Source organism: Cryptotermes secundus, unplaced genomic scaffold, assembly GCF_002891405.2.
Source record: "Cryptotermes secundus unplaced genomic scaffold, Csec_1.0 scaffold309, whole genome shotgun sequence".
Taxonomy (NCBI): domain Eukaryota; kingdom Metazoa; phylum Arthropoda; class Insecta; order Blattodea; family Kalotermitidae; genus Cryptotermes; species Cryptotermes secundus.
In genome coordinates, this window is record NW_019723305.1 from 369,498 (window position 1) to 380,948 (window position 11,451).

The 11,451-nt window shown below is 40.9% G+C and overlaps 1 protein-coding gene across 1 annotated transcript in view; it reads right to left on the reverse strand.

Moving 5' to 3' along the window:
• LOC111861729 (zwei Ig domain protein zig-8) overlaps positions 1-11,451 on the reverse strand; it is a 290,427-nt gene that overhangs the window by 128,774 nt on the left and 150,202 nt on the right. The window lies entirely within an intron of this gene.

Below are 11,451 nucleotides of genomic sequence, written 5' to 3' on the forward strand. Positions count from 1 at the left end.
TTCGCAGGGTCACGGTGGAGGTATTCGACCCCGCCTCCACACGGGGATCATTGTTCTCATTTCGAGTGTAAGTTTATATAGTAGTAACGAGTGTAGCCGTTGCTATGAAGCAGACTAATCAACAGACCTCCATTTATGGGCAACGGATGAGTAAACACGTTCCCGCTGCAAAGAAATGTGCATGCAATAGTAGAAGAATCCGTATCTAAGTAACCGATCGGTAGACACATAAATCTGGGTATTGTTGGAAACTGGATTTTCTGTTCGGTCCGTTGCAAAATTGTTATAAAGAAGAGTTCAGTTGACTTCCTGAGTTCAAGTGGGCAGTTAGTTGAGGGTTGGTGATGCTAAGATGGCGCCATGTGTTGAGGTGTAAAATGTTAAGCAGCGATCAACGGCATTACCACGCAATCTGACGAATCTCCACTGTTTTAAATCCGTTGCCAGGAAACGGCTAATAAGGACTGAGAAACCTGCAGTGTGTTTAACGACGGACTGTACATGTGCAGAGCAGCAATAGCGCTGTAATTACGTGTAGTTCTGAATGGTGTGTATAAGCGATCAATAAATCCAGTAATCCAATCCAAACCCCATCATAAGTCACACACCCCAAATCGTGACAATACTGTTAGAATAATAAAAAAACAAAGATGGTTAGAAGGGCGAGGTGTACAGCATGCCCAATCTAGAAAGGCATACAATAATGTTAGTCAGGTAGGCTTAACAGAAAACACCATATGGGAAATAACGGCGTAGTTACTCGTAGAAGGATAATAGGAAAGTACAAGTAAAAGTAAGTAAGTAAAGGTATCCCTGTAAGAGGAAGTTGAGATGTTGAGGGTCCCACATTTTCTAGACAATCGGCTCAAAGATGGCGACAAGTTTGTCAGCCTTACGCTCCGGCCGCCCTTTAACCCCAAGAATATTCCTGCTATTTATTTCCGTTAGAGGCTGAATCGACCCAAGGGCCATAGTGCGGATGGGATAATAGGAAAGTAGACCTTAAATATATACCATGTGTGAGGATGTACGTACACTGGCGAGATTTTGTGAGTACGGTTATGAGCTCTGATCTTACGAAAAGAGGGGAATTTCTTGACAAGCCTAAGAACAAGGGGATATTGCCTTCTCATTTAGGACCCCGTAATAGCTAGTTCTATGGAACTGAGTTATTTTTTGTAAGCTAATTTTTGCTAAGCTGTCCACGAAATTTCCTGAATTTTATGTAACCCGAAGGTTCAATACCGTGTTTCAACATCCCCGCCACTTGTGTCCATCATTACGAAGACAAATCCACTCTACATCCTCCAATCCCATTTTTTAAATATTTATTTTAATATCATTCTCCTATACCTTCATGTTTTCTTTCCAAAACTTTGTACACAATTCTTCTTTCCCATTCATCCTACATGCCATGCATATCTCATCCTCATTGCTTAGAATATTCTAATAATATTTGGCTGGGAGTAGTAATTATGAAGCTCCTTATCATGAAATTTTCCCCAGCCTCCAGCTACTTCAATTACCCTCATCAGCACCCAGTTCTCAAACCCTCAGCCATTGTCTTTTCTTAGAAGTGAGAGACCAATTTTCTCACCATAAAGAACTACAGGCAGAATCTATTTCTTATATTTTAATATTTGCGTTTTTAGATAATAGACGATTCGGAATTAAATGATAGCAAACATCCCCCAAACTTCATCTGCTCTTAATTTCTTCATGAAGCATGATTTTTCAGTGTTTCATCCCTCCCCCAAAATATCTGAGCTTCGCTCCGATCTCAAAGGATCTCTTACCTGTCTTCATGTTATGATTTTGTCCTGCGTTCTCGTGAAGTGACGTCACTGTATACACGTACTTAGCTTTCTCTGGGCGAGACCCAGCAATACGGCGGGTTTATCGGCGAGCGAGGAGATAGGCAATAGAGGTGTGGACGCTCCTCGCATCAACCCGGCCCGAGTCTAGAAAACTCGCGTATTCTTAGCTCATATAGCCAGATAAGTTCACAGAATGTTGTAATGGACAGAGTTCATGTTGTTCAGGCGGTACACAATCTGATCTCGTTAAAGGAATTGGGTCTGAGTGATATTACGACCTCGCTGTATCTAACGCAGATAATTAATTAATTTAAGGATAATTAAATCGTCTTTTTATTCTTTCGCTATATGGTCCTTTAAATGTTAACCTTTGCCTCACTATTTCTATTCTATCTCGTCTATCTTCGGCCTTCTTTCTCCACTGTTTAGTCTCATATTTCTTATATCATTCACAATACCTTCCAGCCATCTTAGTTTCGGTCTCCCAAAGCTTCTTTTCTTCTCAGGTCAGCCATCCAGGACCTTTTATAGTACTCTGCTCCTCTCCATTCTCGAAACATGTCCTAGCCATTCTATTTTTCTGGATTTCATCTTAGCCACAATGTAGTCCATTATGTAGACTTTCCTGTTCCCTTATGTGTCATGTGCCATTTATGCTTACAGGGCCATATATCCTTCGTAAAATTTTCCTTAAGAGCAATTATATGGACACAAAAATATGACGGTTTACCACATGAAGCTAATGTTCCCTTTCAAGTTTTGAGAACAATCTGTAAGCCACGAAAATCCCTGCTAGGCCATTCCACGTTATAAGGATCCTTTGTCACCACGGAATTGCGCGTCCTCAGTTTGGGGGTTGAGGAGACGCCCTCCAGATATGGAGGCTAGCTACGAATACATTGAGTAAGCAGTCGCGGACAGCCGACAAGGAGTGGTCCAACAGCTTGGGGTCTGGACGTGGGTATAACAAATCCTCTTCGTAAAAAGTAAGCTTGTTACGAAAATTTTCAAGAAGCCCCGGACCTGGAAGGAATCCATGGATAAACGACCCAAATCAAAGAAAACGGACTTGAGATTCGGTACTTGGAACGTCAGAAGTTTGTATAGGGCAGGTTCGCTCAGGGCAGTGGCGGAAGGAATCTCAAAATATAAGTTAGATTTAGCGGGAGTACAGGAGGTCAGATGGAACGGAGGTGGCACCAAATCAGCAGGAGAATATAAATTTTGGTAAGGAAAGGGGAATAAAAACCATGAATTAGGCACAGAAGATAAAGATGATATAAAGGGCAGGTTGTACGAAGAACTATTTTTTTATCGCTAGTGGGATGGGATTAAGTCCCTTGTACTGCAGCCACTTCTGGCCTATTGTACCAGCCACAGGTGATAGGTGAGGGTGATTGTGGAAAAATTGGTAGAATGTAGATTGGCAGGGGAAAAAGAAGTACTCGGAGAAAACCTGCCCCAGAGCCACTTTGTCCACCACAAATCCCACTTGACCAGAACCGGGATCGAACCCGGGCCGCCGTGGTGGGAAGCCAGCGACTAACCGCTTGAGCTATGGCGCGGCCTATGAAGAACTAGAAAATGTATTTGATAAATTCCCAAAGTACGATATGAAAATTTTGTTAGGAGATTTCAATGCCAAATTAGGGAAGGAAGACATTTTCAAACCAACGATTGGGAATGAGAGTTTGTATGAAATTAGTAATGATAATGGAGTTAGAGTTGTAAATTTTGCCACGTTGAAAAATCTTACTGTCAGAAGTACAATGTTCCAGCGTCGGATTTACTTGGACATCTCTAACGGAAAGACATATTTTGATAGACAGGAGACAGCATTCAAGTATACTTGATGTCCCATCATTCAGGGCATACTTCTCCAAGTATAATTAGAATGATCAAGTCAAGGAGGATAAGGTGGGCAGGGCATGTAACACGAATTGGGGAGAAAGGGATTGGTGGGAAAACCGGAAGGAAGGAGACCACTGGGAGGACCAAATTGATCTTAGAGAAATAGGATGGAATGATTTCGATCGGGCTGATGTGGCTCAGGATAGGGACCAGTGGAGGGCTCTTGTGAACACGGTAGTGAACCTTCGGGTTCCATAAAATGCTAGGAAGTTCTTGAGTAGTTGCATATTTGGCAGCTTCTCAAGAAGGGCTTAGCTCCATGAGTGAGTGAGTAGGCTATATGTTAAACCCTCCAGAATCGTTGGCACTTTCGGATTCTAGAAGAGATGTTTGTCTGAATCCATTGTTATAATTAATTTAGAGGCCAGCTGTGCATATTTAATATAAATGAAATCTGCGCAGCCAACGGGTGGAGGCCATTACTTTGTGCTCTCTCGGGAATTCTGTTTAATCCTTGGTGCTGCAGTAGCTTTGCTTGGGGCCTGCTTGCTAGACGGATGTTCGAGAAGCTGTCACTGTTATTACATGCGGTCTGTGTTGATACAGTAACAGCTAGGAGATTAAGCTAATAAAGATACATTCACAAGTGATGAACTTGTAGATTTCCACTCTTACGATAGCCCACTTTTAGCAGTGTTGTTATATTCGCTCTATGTTGACACAGCAACGGCATGAAGATTAAGCTAATAATGATATATTCGTTGCGACGAACTTGTAGAATTATGTAGTTCAACAGAAATCTAACCGCAGCTCGCATTTCGCATATGCAACTCAACGAATTCGTGTGATACTTTGGAGGAATTTGCGTCAGACCCTTCCTTCCCCTATTTCCATATTTCCAGTCTCCCGCTGAAGTCCCTCGAGAAGCAATGAAGCGCTTGTGGCTGTTTTACGGGCACATTATGCATTTCTGTATGAAATAAATTTAGTGCTTGGTGATTCAATGGAATTCATGTCTCAGTGGTTACAGTGACATCTGGTAACATTGCTATAATCACCCTCTTGAGGATTTCTATTGAACGTTCCTTACAGTATTCGAAGGAACTTTAGTAAACCTATATTTCAACAGGATCTCCTAATTTAAACTGTATCATATCATCATAGGATCTAAAAATATTCATGATTTATATATCACAGGAAACAAGGTGTTTAGAAGGAATTCATAAAACAATGGAAGGCAGGCTTGGGCTCCGGATATTTTCTGGCTATTGAAAGAGGGATTTAAGACAAAAAAAAACCCATTAAGGAGAAGAGGAAAAGGAGGATGAGTAGGGTTAGAAGAATAAGAAGAAAGAGCAAGGTGAAGCAAATGTTGATGCCTTGCGGTTGTCTATTATTTTCTTGTTACTGAGCATTGTGGTCTATTTTCTAGCACCTCTGCTTCTGCTGCCTATTTGACAAGTCTGGAAATCAAAACTTTGCAAGAATTTCGGGTAGCCTGACTGAAATTTTAATGTTTTTTCTCTGTTTCCTGATGCAAATTATGAGATATTACTTTAATAGAGCCCATGACTTGTTTCTTTTCGAAATCACCAATCGCAAATCATTTAACATAGGCAATTGAACAAAAAACATTCGTAAAGGAACAAATAATCAATCATTTGCTTATTAGTGAAAATGTGTATTGCATTTTCGAGAGGAATTCAAACGTTCGACAACACAGGAAGTATCGGGACAAAGCATGTATCGTTTAATACGTTCCACTTCAAATTATCCGTCGTTACGAATGTTTAAGATGGCGTCTGGATCAAAACGTGCACCTAGCGGCACAGAAGTCACAGATCATAACACCTGAACTGGGAGTTCATTTGGTGATTGACAGGAACAGAAGAAATGGATATTCCAGTTTGGATAAACGCAAATATTTTCTTTGCTCATCTTCACTTGTTATGTTTCCATGACAGCTGATACAATGCCGTTATTGAAAGACACAGGCAAAAGATAAGCCCACTTCGGTGCAGAGAGGCACGAACTATTACAAAAAACTCCGTGGCCTGTAGTCCGCAAGCGAACTATATCGACCGAGCTAACGCTGCTTGTCGACCAAGTTAGTGCCACGTGGTCAGTGCAACGGTTCCCCACTGCCGTTAATCTCGGTTTTCTAGGCCGGAGCCGCTATTTCCTTGAAATAACTCCTCAATAACCCTCACGAGGCTGAGTGGACCCAGTTCCAGACCCGCTACTTCTCAGAAAATCTGGCGGTGCTGGGAAACGAACACGGGACCTCTGGATCTGTAGTTAGAAACTCTGACCACTAGACCACAGAGGAGGTCGCATAGAGGCACGAAGTATCAAAAATGTTTCTTTGTATCTCACGAAACCCACAATCTGTTTCGAATACCTGTTACAGAACGCAGTACTTTACATTATATGTATTGGGCGTTTTAAAAACAATCCTGAGTAAGTACGATTTTAGCTCCAGGTATGTACAACTAATACGGAAATTTGAATTTCTCCAATACTAGTTTTAATCAGAATTCGATAAATAGTGTTGCGGATGAGATGTACCGATAGAGAGACATGATCCCTCTATTATACTGTAACGTGTCGGCAAACCAGAGGAGTAACTTCTAGGGTAACGTATTGGGTGTATAACGCGACAAATAAGTTCACGCCGTCCTTTGATATAGCGAGTTTATTCCTTCGCTCGCCTTACACACACTTTACAATCATTTGCACTTGCAGTGTTACAATCGCTGCTCACAATATTTGGCGAGACACTGGACTCTCTTCTCCGAAGGCTGGCCCGAGACTCTCTTCTCCGGAGGCTTGATGACGGCTGGCTTCTTAGCTGGCCCTTCCGAGACTGACTGTTTTCTCGCTGAAGCTGGGCTATTTATAACCTTGCCCGCTGTTAGGCAACGAACCCTTTGTTATAACAGTGGAAACGTGGGTTTGTTGGCTCCGCGTTTCCTACGCAATAACCCATTGTTATCGCGTTGTCTCTGTGGGAACCTTCGCGTATTCTCGTAACCGTGGAGATTCGATGTTCTCGGTACAACGGCTCACTGTTGGGGTTACAGTGCCGCTATTGCTACTTCTTATGTAACGGTCCATTCTAGCGTTTCCCTAGAAGTTACTCCTCTGGTTTGCCGACACGTTACAATACATTCATTTCTATTATTTCGTGAAAGTGAAGCATGAAAAGTGAAAATAACGAAGAAGCTGTTGGAATTTACCGTAACTAAGGAACCTGGTATAGATGGTTTCGTGTTTTGTGAATTAAGCTAAAAATAAAATTTAGAAAATGTAAGAATAAGAGTGCGTCTCTTCGTGACAGCGGTGGAGAGAGAAGTTTGGCACAGAAGCGAGGATATTGTCAGAATGTAGTGACGAGTAGAAGCATGGCCATGAAATAAAACAAATATTTTGTTTTTGGACATTATTCATCGTCCTGTCTCTATCGATCGATCGATTCGGCATAACTGAGTAGGTTTTGCCTGAAGACGGAGACAGAATCCAGTCTCCGAAACGCTGTGTTTTGAAAAATAAACAGGACAGTTTTAGATAAAGACAAGAAGATGGATAATGCCCAGAAACATAATATTTGTTCCAATGTATAAGGTGGTTCATATATGACCGGGACTGATTTTTTTTTAAACCAATTGCCAAACATTTACTTGCACATGTCAGTCTTCAACGTACTCCCCTCCGGAGTCAACACATGTTTTCCAACGTTCTGGAAACATCCTAATGTCCTTTTCAAAAAAGGTTTGTGGTATACGGCGTATCTACTCCCGAACAGTCTGGATGACGGCGTCGTTGTCTACAAACCTCATGCATTGCTAGTTTGATTTGAGCCTTCCAAACAGGTAGAAATCACTTGGGGCCAAATCGGAGGGTTTCCCTTGTTGTTTTGGTTGTATGGGAGCGTGCATTGTCTAGAAGGAAGGCTACCCTCTTTCCACCTGCCTTCCGCTTGGATCGGACCTTTTCCTTCACGTCTGTTGCCAGGAGGTCTGAGTAATAAGCTGGATTGACTGTTCTCGCATCTGTCAGAAAGTCTGCCAGTCCCAGATGAACGTTGCCATCACTTTTCCTGCCAAACGGCTCCTCCGCGCTCTCTTGTGTTTGGGAGAGCTGGTATGCCGCCACTCGCGTGATGACTGCTGGGACTCGGGAAGGAAGTAGTGCACCCACGTTTCATCGGTGGTCACTATAGACTTAAAAAATGCATTACCTTCGTCTTCAAATTGCTGTAGGAGACGACTAGCAGCTTGCATGCGCACCATTTTGTTCACGTCCGTCAAAGTGCGTGGTACCCACCGTGCATTCACCTTGCGATAGTGCAGATGGCATTTCACGATGTCTTCTACACTACCAACACTGATGGACAGCATTGCTCCAAGTTCCTTGATAGTGATGTGCCTATTCTCACGAATAAGCGCGTCTGCACGATCAATGTTTGGCTTGGTGACGGATGTTCGCGGCCGACGATCATGCGGTTCATTCTTCACGCGCTCTCTGCCCCCTCTGAAGCACTTACACCACTCGAACACACGGGTCTGTGAGAGACACTCTTCACCATAGTGTTGTTGGAGTTTGTGGTGAATTTCAGCGGACGGGACGTTTTCTCCAACTAGGAATTTGATCACAATGCGTTGTTCCACGCTCCGCGGTACCTTCTGTTCCCTCATCATTCTAGCAACTCCCAGACAGGACTGAAGATGTTCTAACCCGAAGAGGAGGGAGGGTGGAGGTTGTGGCTTCGCTCTCTCAAGGTCGCCAAGCTGCTGCGCAGTGCGGCTTGTTTACACACAAATCAGTGACGGTCATATTTGAATCACCTTGTACCATCATCACAAACTTTTAGATCTTACATGAAATAAAACGTTTCTCCAGGACTGGACTGTCTTTGGAACTCGGGGGTATATCACTTGGAGGAGTTTGTCTTTTCCGAATTAAAGATAATGAAAGTTTTGTACACGTTGTTTCAGGAAAAAAATTATTTAGAGGGAACAATAAATAAAATCTCTCCGTATGGATACTGGCATGGGTTGCCATAGTGCCTCGTGCTATAGGATTGTTTCCTAATTCAGTCCCTTGTCCTCATGTCCAGACAGGTCTAAGGGGACGATTAATTATTCCAGACTTCAGTGACCCTCATATTTTGAACTGAGAAACAATTAATAATGGTGTTAGGCATGGTATCCTTCAACACAACAAAAAATGGTTTTACAATCAAGTCAATATCTCATAGATTCAATTTAATTGTGTTACCACTACATGTTTCGGTCCTCATGGGACCATCATTAGGCAGTGTCTATTTAATATGACAAGGTTAACTGAACTCTCAATATAGATCCATATTTTGGTGCAACGCCTCCATATTATAAAGTTTGTAAAAGTTGCAGAAGTTCTGCCTTGTATTATGATGAGGAATACAACATTAAAAATATTAGACTATCGGAAATTATACAAGAAATTTGTAATTAAAAATATTGGTGGATAATATTATATCGAAGTTATGTAATATGTTAAAAGATACGGTATATTAAGAATATGGAATTTTAGAATAGGAATAAAGAGTTAGATGTTATACAACTAAATTAACTAAAAATATATATAAAAAAAAACATTGGTGCAGTATTATAAAGTTATGGAAATATAAAGTTAAAATTTCTCATGTGGTGTTGAAGTTTACGATGTGTGGCATCTAATATGAATCCACGTTTGCTATAGTCTCTCACGATGTATAAGTTATCGCCCAGAGTTGTGTTGAATTAAATGTGTTTTATGGACCATGGGGTTGAAAGGAATGCCGACGGTTTTGTAGGCTTTTAGTTTCTATTCGATATCATTGCAGGAAAAGCTTTTATCGATTGCAAGGATTGAGCTCAGGAATGCTTACTTATATTTTTCTGACGAAGTCTCCCAATTACGCTCACGAAGAAACTAAGAGAAGATTGAATTCAAGGAATGTCTCTTGGCATTCAGTTTCGAATACTTTGTATTGGTTTTTCGTATCTACTAACATAAAGATTAAAATAGGTAACATTATAACATTTTCCTTGTTGCTTTATATGTGTGTTTAATTAATCCTATCACTTTAAGGAAATAATATAGATTTAGAGAGAGATTTCAAATACTCACGGCGGCCATCTGTGATGGAACACCGTGTAGTTTGATATACATGTATTGATCTATTAAATTTTACAGCTTCACAACAAATTAAACCGTAATAGAGGCCAAGGCTGTTTGAAAACATGAATCTGGGGAGAGTATCTCGCATAAGACGAAGAAATAGGACTCTGGGGAGGATATCTCACATCAGACGGAGGAACAGGATTCTAGGGAGAATATCTGATATAAGACGGAGGAACAGGACTTTGGGGAGCGTATCTCACATAAGACGGAGGAACATGACTCTGGGGAGCGTATCTGACAAGACGGAGGAAGGAGCCGGAAGAAGAACACGACGAAGAGCTTCATAATTCGTACTTTTTCTTGACTATTGCTAGAATTAACAAATCTAGGATTGAGTGGGGCATATGGAACGCGTAGGAGAGATGAGGTAATCACGACAAATTTTAGCCGGAAAACCTCAAGACAGAAGCCAGTTGGGATATCTGAGCGTAGGAAGAATGATTTAAAGTGGAATTTAGAACAAGGTGGTATGAGTTTGTATATACTTAATTAATTTTGCACAAAGTAGGGAGAAATGTCGGGCTCTTGTGATAAGGAAATGAAATGTTGTGTTCGATAAAGGTTGACGAATTTTTTGATGAGCTGAGCGACTGTCAGTTTCTCAAGAATTCTACTCCATATAGTTAGTTAAATCCTTAAGAAATCCCTCAAACTGTTTGAATGGTCTCTATGATATTTTCGGACATTTTCGCATCTTATTATAATATTAAATGCTTTCTTTCATTTCTGATATTGTACCCGCTGGCGTTTCAGTTTGTAAAAATGGGAGTTTGTAACACAGAACGGGTCTGGTCGCAATTTACGTGCGCCTGTACTTGTTAGTAATGGGTGAAAGAGAGAATGAATTAGGTTTTTGATTTTCCATCTTTACATTTGCACGTTATGCGTTGCCGCATTATCGGCATATGTTTAATGATCTGTAGGTCTGTTCATGCACAAAAAATATCACAAAGAATAAATAAGCCCCTTTGAGCAGGGAGATAAAAATGCTGAAACTACATTAATTAGGGTTGGGTTTCGAGGGATTGAATATCCCTTGAATACTCTGCTTTAGGAGGAGAGGAGTGTGGCTTATAATGAAAACACAAATTCGCTAAACCATTTCAAGATCCAAATCCTGTTTTAACAGGATTCACAGAATGATGACGTGGCGCATAATGTGTGCAAATCCGAAGGCCGTTCTTAACTTGTTATAAACAACGTGATTCATTTTCACAAGAAAATATTATCATGTATAAAGAATTCTTGAATTAATCGTGATTTCAATACATTATTTTAATAATACATTTTAAAGCCAAAAATCACCGAGTAAACTGCATTTGAAAATGTAAATTGAAATAAAATAATGTGTTTGAAATGCTACCTGATAATGAAGAAAATCATCCTGTTTCTTAATGACTCACCCTCCGATTCTTAAAAAATACAACAGAACAAAGATACTAGACGGATGAATTTGATACATCGTTCATACAAAATACATTTCAACTAATTATACGTATGTAAGATTTGAGGCTTTCACGGCGGTGACTATGAAGAAAGCAGTCTTTTGGGATTTGGCACCGTGTATAAGTGGTGT